Source organism: Nannobrachium achirus (genome assembly GCF_963921795.1).
Source record: "Nannobrachium achirus genome assembly, chromosome: 10".
Classification (NCBI taxonomy): domain Eukaryota; kingdom Metazoa; phylum Chordata; class Actinopteri; order Myctophiformes; family Myctophidae; genus Nannobrachium; species Nannobrachium achirus.
Genome location: NC_137819.1, coordinates 43,890,409 through 43,914,979, shown reverse-complemented (window position 1 = coordinate 43,914,979; position 24,571 = coordinate 43,890,409).

Below are 24,571 nucleotides of genomic sequence, written 5' to 3'. Positions count from 1 at the left end.
CTGTATTCCTCTGATCTCCTTAAAGCTCTTTAAGGCAAGTTATTATATGCGAGTTGGGTAAACCATGGGCACCTAAATCACAGCCGTTCCAAACACATGCCGACCGGGGGTAAAGGATTTATGGTCTCTATGACTAATGAACTCTAGGCCTTAGAGTGGCATTCGTCAAAAGGCGAGGAACAGTCCGTGCCACACTGCAACCATCCTTGACCTTGTCAGACGTCAGGCGCCGCTGTTCTTACTTTTCTTTCTAAATGTAGCTGGAGCTTTTAAGAAGAGCCTGACCGATGCCAGATTTTTTGATCCGATGCCGATCCCGATTTTGCGCGTTCCTAGACCACCCATTGCTGATGTTTTGATCAATATTTTGTCAGAAAGTGCAGCATGTTCTAATCAATTCGAAAACCTTAAATTCCATTAACGTTCATGGTTAAAAGGTAAAGATTTAGGTTTAGATTTTTACCTAATAAATAAATACATACATTTAATGAATTGAGCGAAAATATTGATTTCACCTCTAACAACATACCCAAAATAGGGACGGCAGGTTCAAAGCGGTTAAAAATCACATGGGCTGCATAATTGCCAGTACAGATGTCATCAAAAAGTAAAGAACGGCCCAACCGGTGTATCAACTAGGTTCAAACTGATCTTGTGTGTTACTGTCTTTATTGTGAGTCATCCTGCGACAGAGGTAAGGTTATTTCCCGGTGGTTACCTCATCACTTTTAGAGTGCAGGGCAATCCTGCCCCCACTGCAGCAATCTGGATATTGAGTCTTGCCCCGTTGAGCCTGTGAGAAGCTCAATATTTAATTTGACCATAAGTAATTGACAAGGAACAGACCTAAACTTCCACCAGACCCTTGGGATGCAGATCCGTAATACCTGCTTCAGGTGTGTGTGTTAGTAACTCCAGCATCAAATATTAACACGGCCATGTCTAATGCAGGGCGCCGGGCCTCTGACACACAAGAGAGTGGTCCTCATGTCGAGGAAGAGATGGAACGTTGTCAATATAGGATTCCTGTGTCCTGGTCTGGATTATTTTAGATCGCCCAGAATCCCCACTGTGGAGTATGGACGCTCAATCTAATGCACCGAACTGAGCCTTTAATATGTCATATTAACCTACTTCAATCCCAACCCTTCCTTCAGTCTGCGTTTTTCTTCACCGCCTTGTCGGCTACCTTTTTGTTTCACTCCAGGTTCCTCCCTAAAACACATTTATGTATAATGCATCCCCTTGCTCATAACCGGTCTCTCCCTGAGATCTTACCCCCGTATCTTCATGCCAAGCCGTCGCACTACTCACTGATGAAAAGTCTTCATAATAAATCTTTAAGGATGGCTTTTAAAAAGGAGCCACGTCCGCTATGCCTAAGGATGACTAGGTGGTGAGACGTAATGATTAAAAGAGTTACAGCGGGGAGTTCAAAGTGGGTAAGGAGGATTCTGATGAAAGTGGACCCAACATTTTAATTGAATTAGTGCAAACGGTAGAATGGAAGGGTGACCAAAGTCTGCAAACCCGAAAGCGCTTTTTACCTCAAATGTAGAACAAGGATACATTATTCATTGTACTTAGAAAACTATTTCCGAAGCAGCGCAGAATTGTTTTTTTCCTGAACTCCCCGCGGTTACACATTTTTCGGCACGCATTTAAAAATGTATTTAAAACGGAATGGCCTGGCTTCTTTTCAGAATGCCATTTTATCTATTACTGTTCTAATTAGCTGTCTATCATGCGCTGAAATTTCAGCAAGATTAAATATTGATGGTTTCAACAGGCAGGCTTTATAAAGATTTACAGAGCTTGTGCGGAGGTATGGGTCATCTGGCAAGGTACCACACACCGTCTCTCATTCAGTATTCTTACCTCATGGTCTTTTATCGTGAGATTATCAAATGAATACCAAACATTTTTTAGGCAGCCTCCGGGATCTGCACATTTTTGTTCGCCTGGGGCGTACTGTGACTGTAATTTGCAGACTATGAAAGGCATATGATAAATTATCTCATTTGTAATTGTAAATTGAGACACTGAAACCGCCAACATACTGTCAGAGACCAGTAATCAACATAATAATCCTGAAATAAGAAGAGGCATCAGTTCACTTTAGTTCAGTACGAGTTCAGTACGAGTTCAGGAGTTCAGGTGCCTGGAAGCCCTCAATACTTCATGTCAATGTTTATGTGAATATAAAATAGCAAGGCAAAAAATGAGAAATCCATAGACACCAGGATCTACACAGATATGAAGGATAATACACAAAAGCACAATATGCTAAGCTCCTTCTCTTTCATTCGGTTTGTTTGACTGACAGTGCCTTAGTCTACAGTAAATCTCTGTGGATATCATTTGCAGATGCTTGCACACGCACTCAATGTCAGTTCATGCATTTGCCTCAAACAATAAATGAGCAGCAATCATTCTATAAGCACAGCAGTATTGTACCTGCCAGCCAATGCCTTGGTCCAAAACGTTTGCTTCAGCATGGTAACGCCAGCCCAGATGCCCAACTTAGGTTGATCATATCCAGTGATATGTATGTGATTGTGATAGGAATCTGCCTGAAAGATACAGAGACAACAAAAAGCAAGTGAAAAAGAGAAAGACAGACACCAACTACAGTATAGGCAAATAGCTTTCAAAATGACAGGAATTTATACATTCATTTTGTTACTAATCTCATCTGTTATCTTTCTCTAGGTATTGGTTGTTGTTTTATAGTAGTAGGTAGCTACATTTTTATTGGTAATAATAATAATACTTATAATACTAATACTACTACTACTAGTACGGGTAATAATAATAATAATAATAATATGTTTTATTTGTAACGCACTTCATATTTGAGGCAAATCTCAAAGTGCTACATTAACAGGAATTCACATGACACTAGATATTCAGTACAGGTAACGGAATTAAACTATGCAGCTGCTAGTCCATGCTTAAAAGGCAAGTGATTGCCCCATCTTTCACTTCCTCCTTCGCTGTAACTATCCAGCCCTAGTCTGCTGCTGATCAGGACTGGAACAGTCTGTCAGAAACCCTACTGTAAAAGGTTAAAAGGATGTTTGACTGCCTTTTTACATTTCCACTCTGTCTTTTTCACTCTGTCTTTACTAATGACATAATAGGAACACTGGGCTACCTTTACATTTTATACAACATTCAGGAAATAGGTCTAGGGAGGTCAGGTCACAGATGGGGCTGTTGCAGTGAAGTGGACATGTTAACCATGCACTTTTTCATATCAGGAAAAAGGTCACTGTCAGCGACCATATGTTGTAGATAAACAGACGATTTTGCAAGTAAATACAGGCCCTACTTTTATTTGTTTACATGCTGTTCAAATTCTTTTGAGATTCAATTGAGTCAACGATGTGGGCCAAATAAGTCAGACATTTGAATTTGTAATCACTGTAACGAATGAACCCTTACGGGTCCATTTGGTTTCATTTTACGCTCTCAAGAGTAAATATTTTGTTAAACACCTGAATCACTCAATTTACAAGAAGTCTACACAAGAATGTAGAGGAATTGTTATTTTGATCAACGTTTGCCTGTTATCTCTCCTACTGCAGGGAACCGTGGACAAAACCGTATCCAACCGATAACAAAATATTCTGAGTTTTGGGTCTGAGAGGCAAAATCTCATCAAATGGTGGTCTGTGGCTCAAATGCCCAATAAATAATGGACCTTGATGTGAAAAAAGGTTGATGCCCAATAAATAAAGGTTGAAAACCACTGTCATAGACCAAACAAACCACAGTATGCTTGGTAGGCAGTAATGTCAAGATACAAGTGGTCAGTAAGCTAAACATTGCCAGTAGAGATGGGTAGAGTTGGGTTCCAATCGTTTCCCTTATCAAACTCCACCATTCAACATCCCTCCCAGTCTTTCTTTTCATCATGGCATCTTATCCAGAAAAACAGTCTATTTATTTAACACACAGTGACAGGGTTGGACTGGCAGACTGAAATCGTAGCAGGAAAAGAAGATTTAGATGAATTTATGTTTCGTGAGTCAAGTTAAGCCATGATACAGATTTCAGCTTAGCGTTATATTATTATGGCTGGGGCCTCGCGTAGGTGTCATCTGTCAGCAGGATGGGTGATTCAGCTGCATTTTTAAATGTGTGCACTGACTTTGTAGTCAGTCATGATGATCGGACATCCCTCTTAACAAGTGTGGAAATGTAAATAAACCTTGGGTGGATAAACTAAAAAGGAGGCATTTTATTTCACTGCAAACACAGAGCGCAGAATTGTATTTAACTTGGAAAATAAATATCATATTATACGCACAAAGTGTCATTTCACAAAATCCTGTACAATTTCACGCAATCAACACCTACATTGAACTGTTGAACTGAGCTTGTAGATCAGCTTTTTTTTTGTTCAAATTATTTATCATTTTGAAAATGTGTGCCCATAATGGCTTGTACAAAGCAGGGATGCCAGACTGAAAGTGGTTAACACACCGATGATAGCGCTTGGATACAACCCATAATAGGGACTGTACTCAACAGCTATTGACGTGAAAATCAGCAAAACATTGTGAGTTCTGAAAGCCTCTTATCAAGGTCCATCTCAAAAAAAGAAAAACATTTAACATGCAACGCATACTGTACAAAAGATGTACTGCTTCATCTCTCTCTCTCTCTCTCTCTCTCTCTCTCTCTCTCTCTCTCTCTCTCTCTCTCTCTCTCTCTCTCTCTCTCTCAGTTAAAGGTCCTTCTTGGCCTTGGAAGACCTGTGCTATAGTCAATTCACAACTTTGATAGTACAGTCATTTACATATCCTTTGCACAAAAGGATTGTGATATTTTATGGCTGATTCACAATGCTACTGCAGTGTTGCGTGTGCAATACTGTATGTTCCCTACAATGTTTTACACAGAGTTTAATATTTATGGTACAATCCATTCCAATCCAGTGCTTAAACAACAATTGACCAAAGTGCTGCTCAACCATTAATGGTGCAAACCATAAAACGTTTAAAAGACTAAAGGACAATAAAATATAGGCTACCGCCTGTTTTAAACACGCAGATACAACTTGTTCCAAAGCATGGGGTCTGCAAAGGCAAAGGCACGATCTCATGTGGTTGTAAAAGGTCATAGAGAAAAGTTAGAGCTAGCCCTTTTCCTGATTTGTAAGCAATCAATACAATCTTAAAATAATTTCTAAAATGCACAGGGGGGTTGGGTTCCAGTAAGCATGAGAAGGAAGCCCAACTAACAGCATTAATTTAGTGCCAGGTATATAATTATGTAGATAGCTTACACCAGGGTTTTTCCATTGATTGTACCTTAATTATTTTGAAGACCCATGGAAGCGTGTCCATGTTGTGCAAATTCACGCTGTTGAAACATCGATTGAACATGTCTTCTTTCACTCGGAAAAGAACATTTGTTACCACGACTGTATTACGGCCCAGCGCGATCTGGAGATAAATTCCAAAATAAAGCCATTTTACTGCAGAGGATTGCATTGGATTGGAGCCAGTGGAGGATTTCACTTCCTGATGATGTCATCTCCCAAAGTATCATGGGAAATTGAGTTTTTGCATCACCCACGGGTCCCACTGACCACGCGCTACTGTTATTTAATACAAAAGCTATATCGCGACTTTAATCAGGAAAAGCACTCCGCGGCTGGTTTTGAAATCCCGACTTTAGTTGGAAAAAGCACTTGATGTGTTAAACTAGTAAAGTCGGGTTTAGAAAAAAGCATGGACAAACCTTTCAAAATCACTAAATGATACTTGACCCGTAAGAAAAGGACCAAGCTTCCTTTGCCTACTGGAGTGTGCATGTCATGTTGCCAAAACAACTGTAAACGGACTGTACACACGGACGGACATACAGTATGGACGGACGGCCATACAGGCAGACATACAGGCGGAAAGGGGTGAAAACAATCTCCGACTGTCATTCTGGTGAACTGCTGTAGCCTATAATATGAATAGGCTAATATTGCTATTGTGGTTATGTGTTCCTAAGCCACACACGCTTTCACAAATCCACATCCTATCTATAGCAGCAACACATGCTACTTAAGACTTTGGGGATTTTCTTTCTCAGAGTCCAACCTGCTCCCATCCACACCTCCCTCTTTTTGGGCCAAAGTTGATACGGAGCCAACAATTCCATTAAGCACTGGACTGATACATGGAGCCAAAGCTCCCCTTTAGAGCAGGTCTCTGAACCCGATAAGAGGAGCAGAGGAAATAGACTGAGTTGTAATTCATGATCTGTCACCGTTTCAAAGTTTCCCTATACCCACTTTCTCCCCACAGATAACTCCAGACAGTTCTACTTTGACTTAATTAGACTGAGGTAAGTGAGAGATAAAGTTGTCTTCTACGGTGAAATTCTGTTCGTCCTAGATTTATGTTATAGAAAAAATGGAATCTGACCAAATATTGTACATAAATTCTGCTATTATGTTGTTTTTTCTTCCTCGTGACAAATCAAAACATCCTTTTAGTGACTATTCTCCATTTCTCATCCACAACCCTGGTAGTATTGTTCAGTTTTTCTAATGTGCTGAACACATTGAACAGCATTAATACAATCTTCATATTATATTCAATCATGGGTTGCATTAATGCTTTTTCCCTCCGACTTAAGGTCTTTACACAATATGAGCGTCGCTTTTCCCCTGAAAATATATACATTTCTAAAAGTTTTTTGTCATGAGTGCATTCATTTTTTCGACCAAGGTTGATTTTTCATCATCCTGTAGGCATGAGGCATCAACTCAAGAGCAGCAGCTGTCCCTCCATCAACTAGCGTATTACGAATAGTTTTGATGTGAAATACTCATCTTTTTACAAGGTTTATTTCATGGCCCCGGTGTAAAGACCTTTAGAAAGCTTTTTCTCAACCCAACAAAATGTGAAATGACTAGTAACATTACAAACACAGGACAGATATCGGTCATAAAGCCAAATCTCCAATTTGACAGGCTGATCTAGCCCAGACAAGACAGTCTGACAAATGTTCCGTCCTGAATTGCGACTGGATGGCACCTGTCAGTGGATGTCTTTCCCATTCACGCACACAGTGTGGGATGGTCAATTATCAATACTTCTGGCAATTATGATTTGCCCGCCCTTGTACCCAATTTTGAACAATGCGAAAAGTGTGTTGCCATCAGTTCACAGCGTGGCAGTGTAAAACATTCCACAATAAGGTTATTGAAGCAGTGGACTGACTGCTCACACGTTGTGGTTCTGCAGATACTCGGCTGTACAAAGATATTTCAGTGTCTTTCCTCAGGGGACTGATCAGTGTGCGTACCTGCAGTGTTACATTGTGTATAAAACCATGCACCTATTTAGTGTCGGCTTCTGTTTTGTCAGGCAGTGAAGGAAGGAAACATCAAGATAGGCCATTAGCAAATTAAGTTACTGTATAACAGTCTGCAGTTTAATTAGTGTGGTTTCCCCAACAGGGCAACAAGACTATAGTTATTGTCCGACTTTTATATTTTTTCCATTATTATAGTTTCAAGAGTGACCCCAAAAGTCCATTGCTTTCAATGGAGTAGCAGGCACAATGAAAGCCCAAAAATGCATGACAAAGTACATTTGGACATACAGCCTTTTCAGTTCCTCGATCAAGTATAGAAAGTAGACCGGGTGTACAAGCATATGTACGTATCAGTTCAGGTATGTCCCCTTTCTGATCGGACAATATCATGGATTTCAGGATTGGTCAAGCTTCACATGATATATATACTATATAATATAAATAAGCAACCACAATTGCAATTTCCCCGTACTGAATTGATCCTTTCTAGTAGTGAACCATTTATCTTTCTTACTTTCAGCCCACCTCTGTCTGTAACCTGTGATCTTCCACACATCCTTAATGCCGTTTTCTACTTGTAAATAAGACAAAGTAGCAGACAAAACTTTGACAAAGTGTAATTAACCTTAAAGCTGCTTCCATTAAGCTTGCGTTCCACTCCCGCACTCATTCTTTCCTCTTAATTTTCTTCCTCACTCCTGTGCAGGCTGGACGCGTCTCCCCCACAATGAAGGCCCAATTCTTTTTTACGAGGGATTTAATGTCCAGAGTGATCGTGGTTTATTGTTAAACATGTCTTACACCTTGGCACATCTTTGCTTTAAACAGCTGTGACTATCCAAAAAGGTGCTACATTCAGTCCTAAGGTCAGAGATAATTGCAAACTTTAATAATTTTTTAGCGTTAACAAATATTTCCATAAAAATGTCAAGCAATTATTTGACCAGTAAGACTCCCTAATCGGGAGATAAACGACCGTCAGGTCGCATACACAAACTTTAGAAGGCATCGTAGCCAATCAGGAGGGAATATGGGAAATGGGACAGATCCATGTTGATACTTTAGAGATACTGTGTAGCCTACTGCTTTGTGTGATAATTTTTATACAAATGTCACAGTCAGTCTATTAATTATGTATTCCAACTGGAAACTCAGAAGTCAGATTTGGAACAAGATGCTCCCAGTGTATAACTGGTTGATATAAAACCTGTGTACGGCTGTGTTCAGTAGGATAATAAATTCTGGTCACTGCACAGAGCAGTCAGCTGATTATCCATACAGAAATATACAGATCCATCTAAAAAAATGAATATTGTGTAAAAAAGCATTGCAGATGCCCTACCACCCCAAATCATAACTTACTGTGGAAACTTCCCACTGGACTTGAAGCAACTCTGACATCAGAAGGTTCACATTTCTCTATTATAAATCGTTGTTTTGAGTGCACGTGGTCTTGTGTAATATTGTAATATTTTGGACTTTTGATATTCATAAAAATTCAACGTTTTAACAAGAAAGGTTTGGAATAATTCACTGAATGTACAATGTATCTAGAATATATGAAAGTTTCAAGAAAATGTACTTTTACAAAAATATTCTAATTTTTTTAGATGGATCTGTAAGTTGTGGTGCGACCCCCTTTACAGTGGCTGTGCCAGATAGGAATGAGTACTCTGTTTGCTGCTTTAACAAATTCTATAATATAAAATACTAGTAAGACACAAAGTCGCGCCATGTCTTGACCATCTGGCCAGTGATGTACAGTACCCATATATGGAGATCTGCTGTGAGAGCCCAAACATGCTTACTCAGTTATTCGTTATGTGAAAGTCCTATGACGTACTTTGACATCTGACATCATACATACAATCCCTTTTAAGCCCACATGGAGATGTCTGTAGAACCAGCCACACAGATATGGGCTGTCTTGGCCATCTGTATTGGCAATATATGGATTCTGTTAGAGTGGTATATGGCCGATGTGGCCTCCATATATGGGCATTCCCATAAGAAGTCCTGTTAGATATGGGGCTTAATATTAATGACACCAGGGAACTCCATATATGGGCATAAAAGGGATTCTGTTAGTGTGGTTCCCCTGACATCACGGTGAAGTCAGAGCATGATGTCAGAGCGGCAAACCCATTCTGTTAGAGTGGTTCCCCTGACATCACAGTGACGTCAGAGCATGATGTCAGAGCGACAAACCCATAGACCGTACAAAAGTCCTGTGATGTCACATTGATGTGTCAGGGGAACCATAGTGTCAGGCAGTACCCGTCCGGGGGCGGACGGATGTATACAGACAAGCTGTGACGGTTCTGATATTAAACTAATGCATAAACAATAAAATGCATGATTATCCAGTGGGCTATTATTACCACTGATTATGTTAGAGAATGGATGGCAAATAAAACAGCACCAAAATCCTGTTGTTCTACATGTCATCTTGCATTTTCAATTGTTTCAAACCCGCCACACACCAGCCACCTTTTTTCTTCCCCAGGTCAGACATACTTTCCCACGCTTTTTTTTTTATATTATTTTGCATATGGTGATTAAATCTTTAATCGTCGAGGGAAGGCGAGACACGGAAGCAGGGAGAAGAGAAACTGGCAAACAGATTTTTAATTATAGCCCACTAAATTAAGATGCCCAGATTCAGTCCCGTACTGATACGCTCTCTCTCACTCTCACCATCCCTCTCTGCAATGCCCTGTGGCTCTGATTGTATTCCTCAATCAGAGAGCTCATCAGTCATATCCAGTCACCGCACACAACATGGCTTCGTGTCAGTCATACCAGCCCGCAAGCAACACAGAGCGGTGGCGAGTGTGTATTTCAGGATCCCTTACCCAGTACACACCGCTGCAAACTCCATTATCCATCCACCATCATTTCACAGTCGGATAAAGAGAGTCCTCTTGGATCAGTGGAATCATGGCTGTGGTGAGAGAAGCATCTCTGCCCGATTGCCTGATAAAAAGATAAAGTAAATATTCACCATGTTCCACAGTCATGTTCCACCCCTAGTACAAGACCTATGGCAGGCAGGCAAGGGATAAAACCACAGAAGCAGTGGGGGGGGGGGGGGGGGCGTGAAGCCTTGTCTTTTTGGAGTTAGTCCACAATCTTACAGATGCCTCACAACATCTAAACTTTTTTTTTAGCTTTTCTGCTTTTATTGGTAGATTTTTAAGTGAATATGGACTGGAAAGAGGGAGAGAGATATGGGGAGAGATACGCAACAAAGGCCGTCGAGAACGGGACTCGAACCCGTGATGCGCTTTCAGGTTACATTGGGACTAGGTGCCCGGACAGCTACGTCAGCAGTCCGAGCCATAACTCACATTTTGGAGTAATTATGTTGTTCAAAATAATCAAAGAAATACAGGGCACATTAGGTCAGATGTAAGAAGGGGTCTCCAAGGAAAAAAGATTGGGAACCACTACTGGTTCTCAAAGTAGGGTGAGGAGACCCCCACGGATTCTTGAGGAGGTTCTAAGATTCCATGAGCAAAATGAGGAATAGTTTAAACACTTACAACACATTAGCTGGTAGCTGTAGATCTATTTTCAATGTTAACAAAACTTCAAAAATCCTCATGGGGTTTCTGGGACTAAATATGTTCACATGGGGGTCCCTGCCCAAATCAATTTCAATGTGGGCATCCTTGACATGAAAATGTTTACTTAAAGAACCGGCATTATACAGAGAACTGCAATTGGTGGTGCTTAGTAAATGTACCAAATCAAAACCAAAAAGTAATATTATGTCTCGAGTACAATACACAACTGCATCTGCGTAGAATTGATAACATCCAATACCTTGGACTCTGGCTTGATTCAGAACTATCATTCAAATGTCACAACAGTTAACATTGTTAGGAAAATTATTTTTAATTATCCACAGTATCTGAAACAGTTTATGGGACCTTTCATTTCTAAACATCAACTGAAACATGATCTTGAAAGTATCTAAATCAGTTGCCAAAAACTCTTTTGGGTTATTTGGTTTAAAGCTCCTCCTTATATTTATGACAACAAAACCTTTTCAAATGTTTAAAACTACACTGTAGTCTAGACCTTGGGATTACCTGTCCATGTTTTGACTTATAATCTATGAATGAAGCTTGATTTTTGTAAAGATTCTTAGTGTACAGTAGGCTTACTTCGAATTATGTATTTTGTAAAATGTGGACTTGAAAACGTGATGGATCATGTCAAGGGGTTATTCCCAATTACGAATTTCAACCTATTTACAATTGGCCATTTAATGTGGGAGTGGCCCTTTCTGAAAAGACAGCGTGTCAGGTGATGGGGAATGGAGGGAAAGACCAAGGACATCTGGTGGTTGAAAGGAGTATAGCACGTAGGGGAATTGAAGTTAAAGCAGAACAGAAGACAGACAGACAGACAGATTGTGAAAACATGATAATTTTCATGTCATTTGTAAATGAAATAATTTCTGTGCTTAATTATTAAACACAGAGTTATCGGCACAATTAATTTACATTTGAGATTATTTACACTGAATCCTAGTGGAGAGATCTATCTTAACACATTAAACGCCCACGTGGTGCCCACGCGCCAATCTCTTTGATGTTTACGTGTGCCCACGACGCGTTCGACGCGTTGTACAGTAAACTATACTGTAGCTACTGTACTTGGCTACCGCGGTGATGAAACAAACTCCATTTCCCAAAATGCAGCGCAAAATTACGTCACCCGGACGTGCTGTCTGTCTCGTTGACTTCCTGTTTAGCGGCTGCACAAAAATGCTGTTTTCTCCGGATTCTTTTCCTTTTTTCTTTTTTTCTCAAAACGGCGGCCTCTTCTACCGGCCGTAACACAAACACTGTGGCTTAGAATTGATAAAAAACGGTCCTGACTGAAAGAAAAGATTTTTGCGAAATAAACAGGACATGCTTGGATTACATTTACTCGGATTACTTTTCTCGCCAGTACTTCAAAGGTAGGTAAAATGGCGGGTTGCCATGGGCACCAGCAAATTAAAAGTTGAATAATTCTGGGCACCCGCTGTGTTAAAAAGCCAATGGGTATGAGACATCAGAGGTCTTGGCTGACTACAATTATAGCTACTGTCAACATGTCAGACTTAAAGACAGGGATAGTGCGTAGTGTATGGATTCCTTAAGTGGTGCGGGTGCGGGGGTGTGTGTGTGTGCATGTGCTTGTGCATGTGCGTGTGTGTGTGTGTGTGTGTGTGTGTGTGTGTGTGTGTGTGTGTGTGTGTGTGTGTGTGTGTGTGTGTGTGTGTGTGTGTGTGTGTGTGTGTGTGTGTGTGTGTGTGTGTGTGTGTGTGGTACTCTCCCACACACATTAGATAGATAGATAGATAGATAGATAGATAGATAGATAAGATAGTTGAGATCACAGACTCTTGTATGCAAGGCATAATTTGAACAAAAGAAAGAAATGGACTGACAGAATTTTGAAAGTGATTCTTCAAAGTTAAGGCAAGAAATGTTGCTTTTCACTCTGCCCTTCAAAGGGTGTATACTATGATGACATTGATAACAGTGAACAATGTATCTGCCTTTAAACTTCAATTGTCTGGTTTGACAATATAATTACACAAGGAAGGTCATGCATACAACAAAACACTTTGAAAGTCTGAACATCTCTACAGGAAGTCTGACAACCTTTAATGTCATAAGTCACAGTTTCTTTAATCACACACGATAAGATTAACATACTGTAGAGCAGATTATATTGTTATTATTATAACAATGCTGTTGTATCTGGCAATGGTCCTACGAGAAGCATTTCTCACCTCATGAGCAAAATGTATATTTGCCAAATAAACTATACAGACAAAAAATATGAATGTTGTCCATGACATTGGGATGTACTGTATACAATATGCTCCCAGTACAGTGGATTATGAAATAGTATTGTAATAGTATATTATGTAATACTAATAGTCTTGCAGACAGTGTCCGCTAGTCTCTCCATCTCTCTCCATGTACTGTACAGTATGTGTCTGTTAAACAATTATCACCAATCATTCAGTGAACCTCCTGTGAGACTTTGATGGTATAAGGCATGTTTGATTTTATCAGAGCTGTCATGACAAGAAAAATAATCTGACTGACTGTAATGACCGCCTTGGACCAAATGATCGAGATGAAGGACATTCTTCTGCAACAGTAGTGAAATCCCTCGGAAAGTCATTTGGTGTAAGGCCGGCATTAAACCGAAACCCATTTCTCTTGTCAGATAATAATAAATAAATAAATAACACCATTCTGCATTCAAGGGATGAAACCTGATGGCGAAAGTAAAACATTGTCTTAGACGGGCAGCCCAAGGATGGCCTGCTGCAGGGTTTGGGTCATCAGTGTGGTCATTAAGCAGGCTGTAATGGGCCTTGAGAAAGGCTGTTCTGCTCCAGTGCCGGGCTGGACGGCCTGTGGATCGCCACCATCATCAGCCCGGCGGATTGCACCATTATGCCCTTGATGGAGGGGAACTCCAGACCCAGTGAGGGAATAAGAGCATGGTCCAGCACAATAAACATGCCAAGCGGCAACAGGCATGGACGTGCGCACATTCACACAAGTGCATTATACATTATTTACAGTATGCATGGATATGTACATAAGTCCTGATGGGATATGGCTCATTGTTCACATTACTACATCCATGCTTACATGAATGATTCATGCAGCAGGATCTACATTTTCCAGCTCACATTATTATCATTTTGGACATTGTTAACAAGGGATAGGCTCTTCCCCATTTCTAGCAAACTGTGTCACCATAATCTCAGTCTCAGTAAATGTTTTTTTTTTTTTTTATTAAAATTTCACTTCAAAATCTATTATTTTTTTTTATCCTGAAGAGCTACAGTACATGTCACCTTCATCTGCATGCAGTGGAGAAAGGCAGGACGAGGGGAGAGAGAGAGAGAGAGAGAGAGAGAGAGAGAGAGAGAGAGAGAGAGAGAGATTTAGTCAGAGAGAATGTTTTTGCTACCTATACAAACACTATAATCACAGTAAATGTAAACTCTGCCAACCACGTCTGTCACTTACAGTCTTATTTATTTCATTTCTTGCCACCGGAAAGTGTGTCCAGATGACTCCTGAGTAGGATGAAACGTGTTTCTAGAGAAGGTTGGTTCCACCGGAAGAACCAAAATGCAGTTCATTTCTACTGACGGTATAATTGTCAGAACAGAAAGGTGCCTCCTTGATCCGTCAGTCTCATGATCCACCAATATACTGTATTGTCTTCTCGTTTTTTCCTTACACACTAGGCTACTCCACATTATATCTCATAATTGAATAACATCTGGGGTGTTCTGAAATGGGGTGCCGTAGGACGGTTCAGTTATAGGGCTTGATGTTTCATAAAGAATACAGCAAAATTTGTACGAAGGCAGATTTGTGTGTGGACCTACTGTAAGGCAACATGATGTTATTTCCTGCATGGAGACAAATAATAAAGGCAACTCCCATTGCAGAAACTTCAAAACTGGACTACCCTGTTCCTTTGGTGAGCTGTGGATGGTAGAGCAAGTAGCGGGAGGACAGTGCAACACTCATTAATCTTGGAGTGACTTTCCTAGTGGGAGCTGGGGAATTGTAGCCTGTTATGTCGCTCTCTCTTTCTCCATCACTCTCTCTCTCTCTCTCTCTCTCTCTCTCTCTCTCTCTCTCTCTCTCTCTCTCTCTCTCTCTCTCTCTCTCTCTCTCTCTCTCTCTCTCTCTCTCTCTCTCTCTCCAGTCTCCACATCTACAGAGCAGTCAGTCATCAGCCAGTCCTCTGCCTCCAGAGTTGGTACACAGTCAGCCACAGAAAAGCAAAGAGGCGGCAGTCACAACAGAGAGAGAGATGTGGGCAATACACGGCCACAACAGCCCTGGGACAACACGCAGAAACTACACTGAGACAGTCAAACCCACTCGGCTCTGCTGCCGGAACTTGTTGATTGCAGAAGTTTTCCTGGGTATCACACTTTGTGGGATTTGTTGTTGTTGTTGGGGCGGGGTGTGACTTTGTGTGTGTGTGTGTGTGCGTGCGCGTGTGCGTGCGTGCGTTTGGGGGGGTAGCATAAAATGAGGTGTGTAGATGGACGCTTTCACGACCTCCCACATGCTGCCTTCATCTGTTAGTTCCCTCACCCCTTATTATAGGCCTTCACAAACACTAGGCCGTGATGAATAAAGCATCTTTTCATTTAGTGGCCAACCAATCCAAATGCCGGACCTGCCGGAGTCCACCAGCTGTGCATGAGCAACCTTCAAGCTCATTAAATGGTCATCCGTAGCAGCTACTGCACTGTAGCTGAGCACTGTCAGATGTGTTTGCCAACAGGGAAACTTCTCTACCTAAGATCAGAAACCATAGGGAGGAGTCAGTTCTCATCAAACAAATGTGATGCAGGGATGCTAATAATCGCAGTGCATATGTCTATGATCTTGTGGGGGGAAATAATGTGTGCAGTTGACTATCAGAATACAGTATGTTGTTGAGTTCGTTTAGTTTAGTAATGAGGAACAAATGTAATGTGAGTTTGTGTACTGTCCTCTGAACTCTGACTACAAAGTCAAAAGATGCTTTGGTACCATAACTGGCAGTGTGCAAATTTCCCTTGAAATTGTTCCTTTTCTGTGTAGTATAAGTCAGTACCATACTGTACATCTGCATCCTCCCTTGATATATATTATACATATACCAGTACATTGGTGGGTGACCTAGTTCATCCTTGTGAAACTGGACTCTACTCCCTTTTGTGACAGCCCACTTGTTCAAACGCAAGACTGATCTTTCTTTTAGTGACATTGTTTCTTTTTCAGGTCTGTGCTCGCACACCATGGTACATGTAGCTACAATTGAATTGGGTGTTAATATATTTAAAGTTTGATGCTTGCTCTTTACCTTGTGTGAGGCCTTTTCTTTTCAGATTTTTCACCTTGATGTCCAACAACTTTATGTCAGGCTAATGAATTCCATTTTGGTCCAATGGTGGGTACAGTCATTTAGATTTAAAAAAATAGCTATGTATGTGAGCTTCAAATTTATATCTACAATTTTCTACAATGTGTCGTATGACAAAGTACTGTATATAGGGCTTACAGTAAGTGGTAAATTTGAGCTCGACACAATAAGCCCATTTAATAGCTTATAGATTCCTTGTAGAAAGCATTATGATACACTGTACTGTATATCCATCACAGTCAATTGCATGAACTACATGTTGTGCTCTTCTTTGATCCACTGAATTCATTAACCGCAATATGCTCTAATCCCAACAAACTCTTAATGCTGTGACCTAGTCAGGTTTCCAAATACTCTCAGAAATGTATTGCCCGTTTCTGAAAAAAGAGGCACTGTCCATGTTCTTGTAAGATAGGAGACCAAAATCCATCATGCCTTCTCACCTCAGTATTCAGTCAGAGTGATGGATTTGCATGTCAGCAGCCGAGACTTTCTGAGGTGAAATGTCCTTTTTTTCCAGTGCAATACAACAATGCCCTTGTGCTCTGACCTCTTGGCCAACTCATCAATTACTTCTTTTTATTTTTTATACGCATCTATACAGACTAGACATAATGTAAGATCTTCATGCATACATGCACACACGCGCGCACGCACGCACACACGCGCGCACACACACAGACTCACGCACAGGGGCGTCACACCAAATTCTGGGCCCTGGGTACAAGGATTCACTGCGGGCCCCCCATGAATGTTAACTATTGAAAAATAGCAGATATACAAGCTCACAGCGCGGCACCGAGTGCCGCGCTGCGAGCTTGTAGATCTGCTATTTTTGAAAAAAAAATGTTTTCATGTCAGTAATGCTCAAACCTTTTCATGTGAAGGACCCCCCCCCATCTCAAAATATTTAGTTCCAGGGACGCCCCAGAAGCAAAATTTGAGTTACAAATGTTCACTTACATACATATATTCAAAGATTTGCGCACATTTTCACGACTTTTCAAAAATAGCAGATCTACAAGCTCGCAGCGCGGCACTCGGTGCCGCGCTGTGAGCTTGTATATCTGCTATTTTTCAATAGCCAAAGTTACTAGGGCCCCTCCACCTTGGTCCCCGGTAACTCAGTCCCACTTTCCTACCCCTTGTGACGCCCCTGCTCACGCACTACACTGATTAATGTTCATCGCTAAATTAATTCATCCCACTTTAGAGGAAACAATTGAACCCAGGCACTGATTAACTCCACGTGATCATAGTTCATTGTGCGCTCACTTTACATCTAAATATCATACCAATATAATGTCAAGCATGGGGAGATAATGAAATTAGAGAACATCACACAATATAACAATTGTTTATTATCATACCTCCAGACAAGGTCCCCCTATGGGATATCAGCGCCATCTGGCGGTGCAACAGAGTAAAACTCATATCCTCCCGTACGAGAAATGTCATTTGTCGGAAGGGCTGTCAATCACAAAACGAGGGCACCGCCCCCGAGTGTATGTACTCTTTCCGCACCTCTGCCTTGCAACTAGAGTGTTGCGAACTCAGCCATATAGTAATTAAATTCTGTAAAGTATAGCCTATAGCGACGGCTAGGAAGTCGGCCACTGGCCTTTATAGAATCCCTCCTGTACGTTTCTCTTCTATCTTCTCTCTACAGTTCGTGGTTTTCTCTTCGTTTGTCTTTGAGTCTTTACCTTCTTCTCTGTACGCTCTGCCACGTGTTTCCCTGACCTAGCTTAGCTTCGCCTAGCTTCGGTTAGCTTCACGATGGCGGCTCGTCGGCCCACGGTTAGCAGCCTGCTAGCCAGGGTCCCTAAGAAGTGCGGCCTTCCCAGCTGCAAAGGACTCATCGCCAACGAAGACACCCACCCGTTCTGCATTGTCTGCATGGGGGTAGGACACGCCTTGGCCTCTCTGTCCCCTCCGGCCCCGGCCACGGGTGTGAACTGTGCTGAATGCCTCCAGTACGACGTTCCAGCCCTCGAGGCCCGCTGTGAGATCGCTGCCGCAGGCTACGGCCTTCACACCACGGTCTCCGCCGGAACCCTCCCAGACACCTCTCCTCGTGTGCCGGACAGCGCTGTACGCCACAGCGCTGCTTCTCGCCACGTGGTTAGGCCTCCAGCGGCCTCGCCCTCAGCTAGCTTCGGTAGCCCCGATGCTAGCGGGCCTGCTACTGCTGCTCCCCCTGCTGTTTCTCCGACTGGCTCGACTGGTGCCGTGCCCAAGAAGAGAACATGCAAGACCGCCCACGTTGCTCCACCGCCAGCTGCAACTTTGGCCGTCCCTTTTAAGGAATTCCACCCGCTAATCGTCGGTGACATTCCCCTCTCCTTCTCCGTCCCCCAGCTCCGGGCCATGCGGCCACCTAGCCCCGTCTCCTGGCATGCTAGCGACGGTGACGAACCGGAGCCAGAGGACTACGACATGTCCGAGGTGGACTCGGAGGGTGAGTACTCGGAAGAAGACGAGTCCACGCTTCCCTCCGGTCAGGGCGGAGGCGCGGCCGGGTCGGTTCCTCACGCCGAGGTTCCTACCTCCGCCGCGTCCTCCCCAGCCCCTTCTGCCTCTCTCCCCCCTTCCATGCCGGCTGGGGCGAGAGGGGCAGAGGCACAGGACCCAGACTCTATCCCCATGGACGAGCTCTCGGTGCTGGAACGTGCTACCATCCGTTGCGGCCTGGAGCTGCCGCTCGGAGATGCGCCACTCGGACCACGGGCTAGGGTTCCCATCCTAGGCCAGGATTTGGAACCTTCCCCCCCGCCACGCATGGATAAGCTCCCACTGGTCCCAGGCTTTGCAGAGGCCCTGCATTCGACCTGGGCTACGCACAAGGACCCCCCCAAGCTCCCCTTCTTGGTCGACTGCCGCGACGCAGAGAAGGCGGGAATCCCCTTGTGCCCTCCCATGGACAAACTGATGGCTCAGTCCCTTATCGGGAGCCTCAAGCCAGCTCATGAGCGGACCGGTCCTGGAGGCCGCAGTCCCTTCATCTTGTCCGTGGGGAAGAAGCCTCCTGGTTTTGCCATCGCCTACGACGACAAGCAGTCGTCCAGGGTCAGGAACTCTTACAGAGCCTCCGCGCTGGCTGCCAGGACGATGAATGCCACCCAGCTGCTGCTCTCCTCCACCAGGCGCCTCCTTAGCGAGATGCGGGAGGTGCCTAACGATACGGCGGAGGAGATGGACAAGTCGCTGCGCATGCTGATGGACCTGAATGTCCACGCCATCGAGTGGCTTGGACACGGTATGGATTACTGCATCCAGGCGGAACGTGCCAGGTGGCTTGAGAAGGTGAAATGTCCTGGCAGTTCCGAAGGGGAGACCGAGAAGGTCCTGCAAGACCTCCCCGGCCACCCTACCTCCCTCATGGGCGGTGGACTGGATCTTCTCCGCCAGGAGGTGGCGGATAAGAAGATCACTCTGGAACTCCTGGAGGCCACGACGGACCCCAGGCACCCAGAAAGGAGAAGAGGCAGGGACGAAGCAAGGCCCCCGGTCAGGCCGACAGGGGGCGCTCTTCGTCCAAGCAGGGGAAATCCAACAATCCCCCTAGGACCCCCTCCTCCTCCTCCGCGGGACCCCCTCGCACTGCAGCGGGGGCTCCGACCCGCTCTCAATCCCGCCACCCTCCCAGGCACGGGATACCGGCCAGCTCCCACAAGGCCCGTGGGAAGCCGCCGCGAAAGTGACACTGGACTCTGGCGGGGTCCCCCTGATCATTCAGGGGACCCCCCCTCTCAAGCGCAAACGAGTGAACAGTATGAACAATTTTTCTCATGCCAAGAAAATAATGTTATTGTCTCCTCCTCTGTGCTCTCCTCCAGTGCCTGTATTAAAGTGTGTGTTGATAAAACAATGCCTGTTTCTTTCAAACCCACCTGCTCTAGTACAGACGACCCCATTTTGCATGAATTTAGCCAGTGTAGAGAAGTCCAGGCTGGAATTTCTTTCCACTCAGAAAAAATCGCTTTCCCCAGTCACGCAGACAGGGTACGAGCAGAATATTTCTCATTGCAAAATGTTCCCAGACAAGCTAATTCCTATTCACAATGGTATGGTTTCACTAGTGTACAATACCCCTCTGTCTCCACTGAGCGGCACTGCTATGCCGACTCTAGCTCAGGACAGGAGTTTGGTCTTAGCGTCAGGGAAGAAGCCAGCACATTTCAACACCCAGGGTCGGCCTCGTCTTCCCGTAAGGAAGCATATAAAGGCCTTAGAACAGGTTATAAACTTAAATACAATTCCCCGAGCCGGGGATTATGTTACTTATGCGATAAACCCTGTCCCCCGGGCTCCACGTTATGTGCCGCCTGTATTATTAACAAGCGAGGCTTCTCGGAGGTCACGTGTCCGTCTCCCACCGGATATGGAAATAGGCGTTCCGGAAACGGAAACGCTCTTTCCTCCGGTGTCTCCGCGCCTTCCGGCCCGGCGTCTAGCGGATACGGAAACGTGCCCGGATACGGAACCTCTCGGTCCCGTCCATCCTCTCCCTCACGGCCCAGTAGTCCCGCTCAGGCGGTACAACCCCAAGGCTTCTCCGTTGCTCAGCAACACGTTAGCACAGTGTGCAGAGCAATGGAAGCGTTGCAATCCGAATCACTGGGTGTTTCAGACAGTGACACGGGGCTACAGACTACAGTTTGCGGAAATACCCTCCCTCTCCAGCAAGGTTATTTACACTCGAGCCCGCGGCTTGAAAGCGGATGCCTTGAGGGAGGAGATAAGCTCACTATTGCGCAAGGGCGCTATAGTGGAGTTATCCCGCGACCAGAGCCGTTTAGGCTTCTGGAGCCGTTATTTTCTGGTACAGAAAAAAGGGGGGGGGCTGCGTCCTATAATGGACTTACGTGCTCTGAACAAGCACTTGAAAAAGTTCAAATTCAGGATGCTGACGTCAGAGTCCCTGATGAGATCAGTGAGACAGGGGGATTTCCACTGTTCAGTGGATCTGAAGGATGCTTATCAACACATCCTCATTTATCCCCCACACAGGAAGTTCCTGCGGTTCGCCTTCGAGGGGCGCCTGTACGAGTACACGGTCCTCCCCTTCGGTCTTTCCCTGAGCCCTCGGGTTTTCGTGAAAGTGACCGAGGCAGCCATTGCTCCACTGAGGCATCAGGGAGTCAGGCTCGCGAACTACATAGACGATTGGATGATTTCCGCCGCCTCCTGCTCAGGAGCGGCGCGCCATACCGATCTGGTGTTGTCACACCTGAAGGCCTTGGGTTTCAACGTCAATTTTGGCAAAAGCATGTTGTCACCCTCCCAGCAGATTTCCTTTATAGGGATATCTCTGGACTCGGCCACAATGTCCGCCCGCCTCTCACCGGAGAGGGTGGACAGGTTTCTGACTTGTCTCAGCTCCTTCCGACTGAACCAGGTGGTCAGGTACAAGGAGTGCATGAAGTTAGCTGGGCTGATGGCATCAGCGGTGCAACTTCTGCGTCTGGGCAGGTTTCACATGAGACCTTTCCAGCGGTGGACACTGGCGCTCAGGATTCCTTCCCTGCAAGGGTACAGGAAGGTGACGGTCAGCCAGGTCTGCATGGACGCTCTGGTCCCATGGAGGGACCAGGCGTTGTTGACGAGTGGGGTCTCCATGGGCGAGGTGATATCACGCAAGGTGATCACCACGGACGCCAGCCGCTCGGGGTGGGGCGCCACCCACGAGGGGCGTTCAGCCAGGGGTCTCTGGACCCCGGCCATGTTGGAGTACCACATCAATTATCTGGAGTTAATGGCGATCTACTTGGCGCTCAAGCATTTCGAACCATTTCTTCGGGGTTGTCATGTTCTGGTCAGGACGGACAACACGGCGGCCCAGTATTATCTCAACAAACAGGGTGGCCTTTGCTCGCGCACGCTGGATCAGCTGGCGCGCGAGATGACCCTCTGGTGCTTTCCTCGTCTGAGGTCCATCAGAGCCTCCCATGTTCCGGGCCTTCAGAACGGCGGCGCCGATCTGTTGTCCAGGGGGGAGCCTCGTTACGAGGATTGGTCTCTCCACCCTGCGGTGGTGAGGCAGATTTTCTCCAGGTTCGGTCAACCTCGAGTAGATCTCTTTGCCTCTCAGGAGAACGCGAAGTGTTCCCTTTACTTCTCAGTGAGGGGACCTTCTCCTCTGGGGACGGACGCGTTTGCTTACGAGTGGCCAGAAGGCCTTCTCTACGCGTTCCCGCCCCTGGAACTGATCCTTCCCACTCTGGAGAGGATCAGATGTTCCAACCAGGAGGTTCTTCTAGTAACACCGTCCAGGGGAGTGTGGAGGTCTCTGATCACCCCACTGCTCTCTCGGCCCCCTTGGCGGCTCCCCTTGCACAGGGATCTGCTGCGCCAGGCAGGGGACGAGATCTTCCATCCAGACCCACGGGGCCTAGACCTGTGGGTTTGGCCCGTGAGAGGGAGAACCTGTTAGCAGCAGGCTTCTCACCAATGGTTGTAGCCACTATTCAGAGTGCTAGAGCCCCCTCCACTCGGGCTGTGTACGATGGAAGATGGAATGCCTTTTTGGACTGGTGTGAGCTACAGGAGCCACCTGTGGTGGCTCACTTAGCTCCGGCCCAGAGGGTGTTAGATTTCCTGCAGGATCGCCTGGACCTCGGTCTGGCGTTTTCTACACTGAGGGGTTATTTAGCGGCTATTGATGCCTGCCACCTGGGGGTGGCAGGTAAAGGCCTTTCTAAAATCCCTGAGGTGGTCCAGTTCATGCATGGTGTTGACCATTTGAGACCTGTGACCAGAGCCTTGTTTCCTGCTTGGGATCTACAAGTGGTTCTTGAGGGCCTTTGCAAGGCACCCTTTGAACCGCTTGGGAGGACCTCTTTGAAACATTTAAGTTTCAAGACAGCTCTTTTGCTTGCCTTGTCTACGGCTAAGCGTGTGAGCGACCTTCATGCGCTCTCTGTGAGCCCTGATTGTATGAGGTTTCTCAATAATGACTCCAAGGTTCTTCTTAAACCTCATTTGAGTTTTATTCCTAAGAACCGAGTGATCCCGAAGGAACCTGTGGTTTTGACGGCTTTCCATCCTCCTCCGTTTGCCATTAGGTTGGCTTACACCCGTGCTGGGTCTGAAGTGCCAGAGGCACTTAAGGCCCACAGTACTAGGGGTGTGTCGACCTCTTGGGCTTTGTCCAAAGGTGTCTCCATTGAGGAGATTTGTGCGGCGGCAAATTGGTCTTCGCCGTCCACCTTTGCGACCTACTATCACCTGGACGTTGCGCCTTCTGCCATGGCGCATACGGTTCTGGGTGCTGCTGCCCCGCCTACTATGTAGTGGGGCGGCTCTCTCCCCTTCCTGGGACAGCATGCTACTGTCTCTAGGATACCTGGGGGGGGACCCTGAGTGTTTCCCTTATACTACTGTAGTATTATAAGGCGGACCCGTGTCTGCCCTTAGTGCATAAGGCAGGTCTCGGTCTGTCAGGGTCTCTTGTTTCTGTCTGAACACGCCCAGGCCCTGTGGGTCTGGGTCGGGCCAGTCCTGAGAGGGGTCACGTCGGTTGACGAGACCTCCTTCCGGGGGTGGTCGGTGTACACGACAGTCTTGTCGGTTCATGACTTCTCGGGGAGTGTATGAGTCCCATAGGGGGACCTTGTCTGGAGGTATGATAATAAACGTATAGGTTCCGAACGGAACCATGTTTATTTAATACCGGAGGACAAGGTCCCCCGAATTAAGCCCCTCGGTTCGCTAGTTGCGGGCAGAGGTGCGGCTTTAGAGGAAGTTATGATAGCCCACAGGGCTTATATACACTCGGGGGCGGTGCCCTCGTTTTGTGATTGACAGCCCTTCCGACAAATGACATTTCTCGTACGGGAGGATATGAGTTTTACTCTGTTGCACCGCCAGATGGCGCTGATATCCCATAGGGGGACCTTGTCCTCCGGTATTAAATAAACATGGTTCCGTTCGGAACCTATACGGTTTCTCAAATTGATGAACCCATTGCAACACAAAACACGCTGTATTACTTTTATCACTGCAAGTATAATTGTGCTGTATACCATTACAGACATGTAAGGCTTTATCAGATCCTGTACAACATGTATAGTGTACATACAGTACAGACCACTGAAGGATTCAAGCCACAAAGTCTATGACAAAATTATTTGCCCAGATGGCCCATGAAATCAAATGGCAGCACCAGACAGTGTCCCTCAAACCTAATTTAGACTTAGAAAACAACAGATCAAGATCAGCCAAATGCATTGTGAGCTTGTAGATCTGTGATTGTCTCTGTGTGACACCC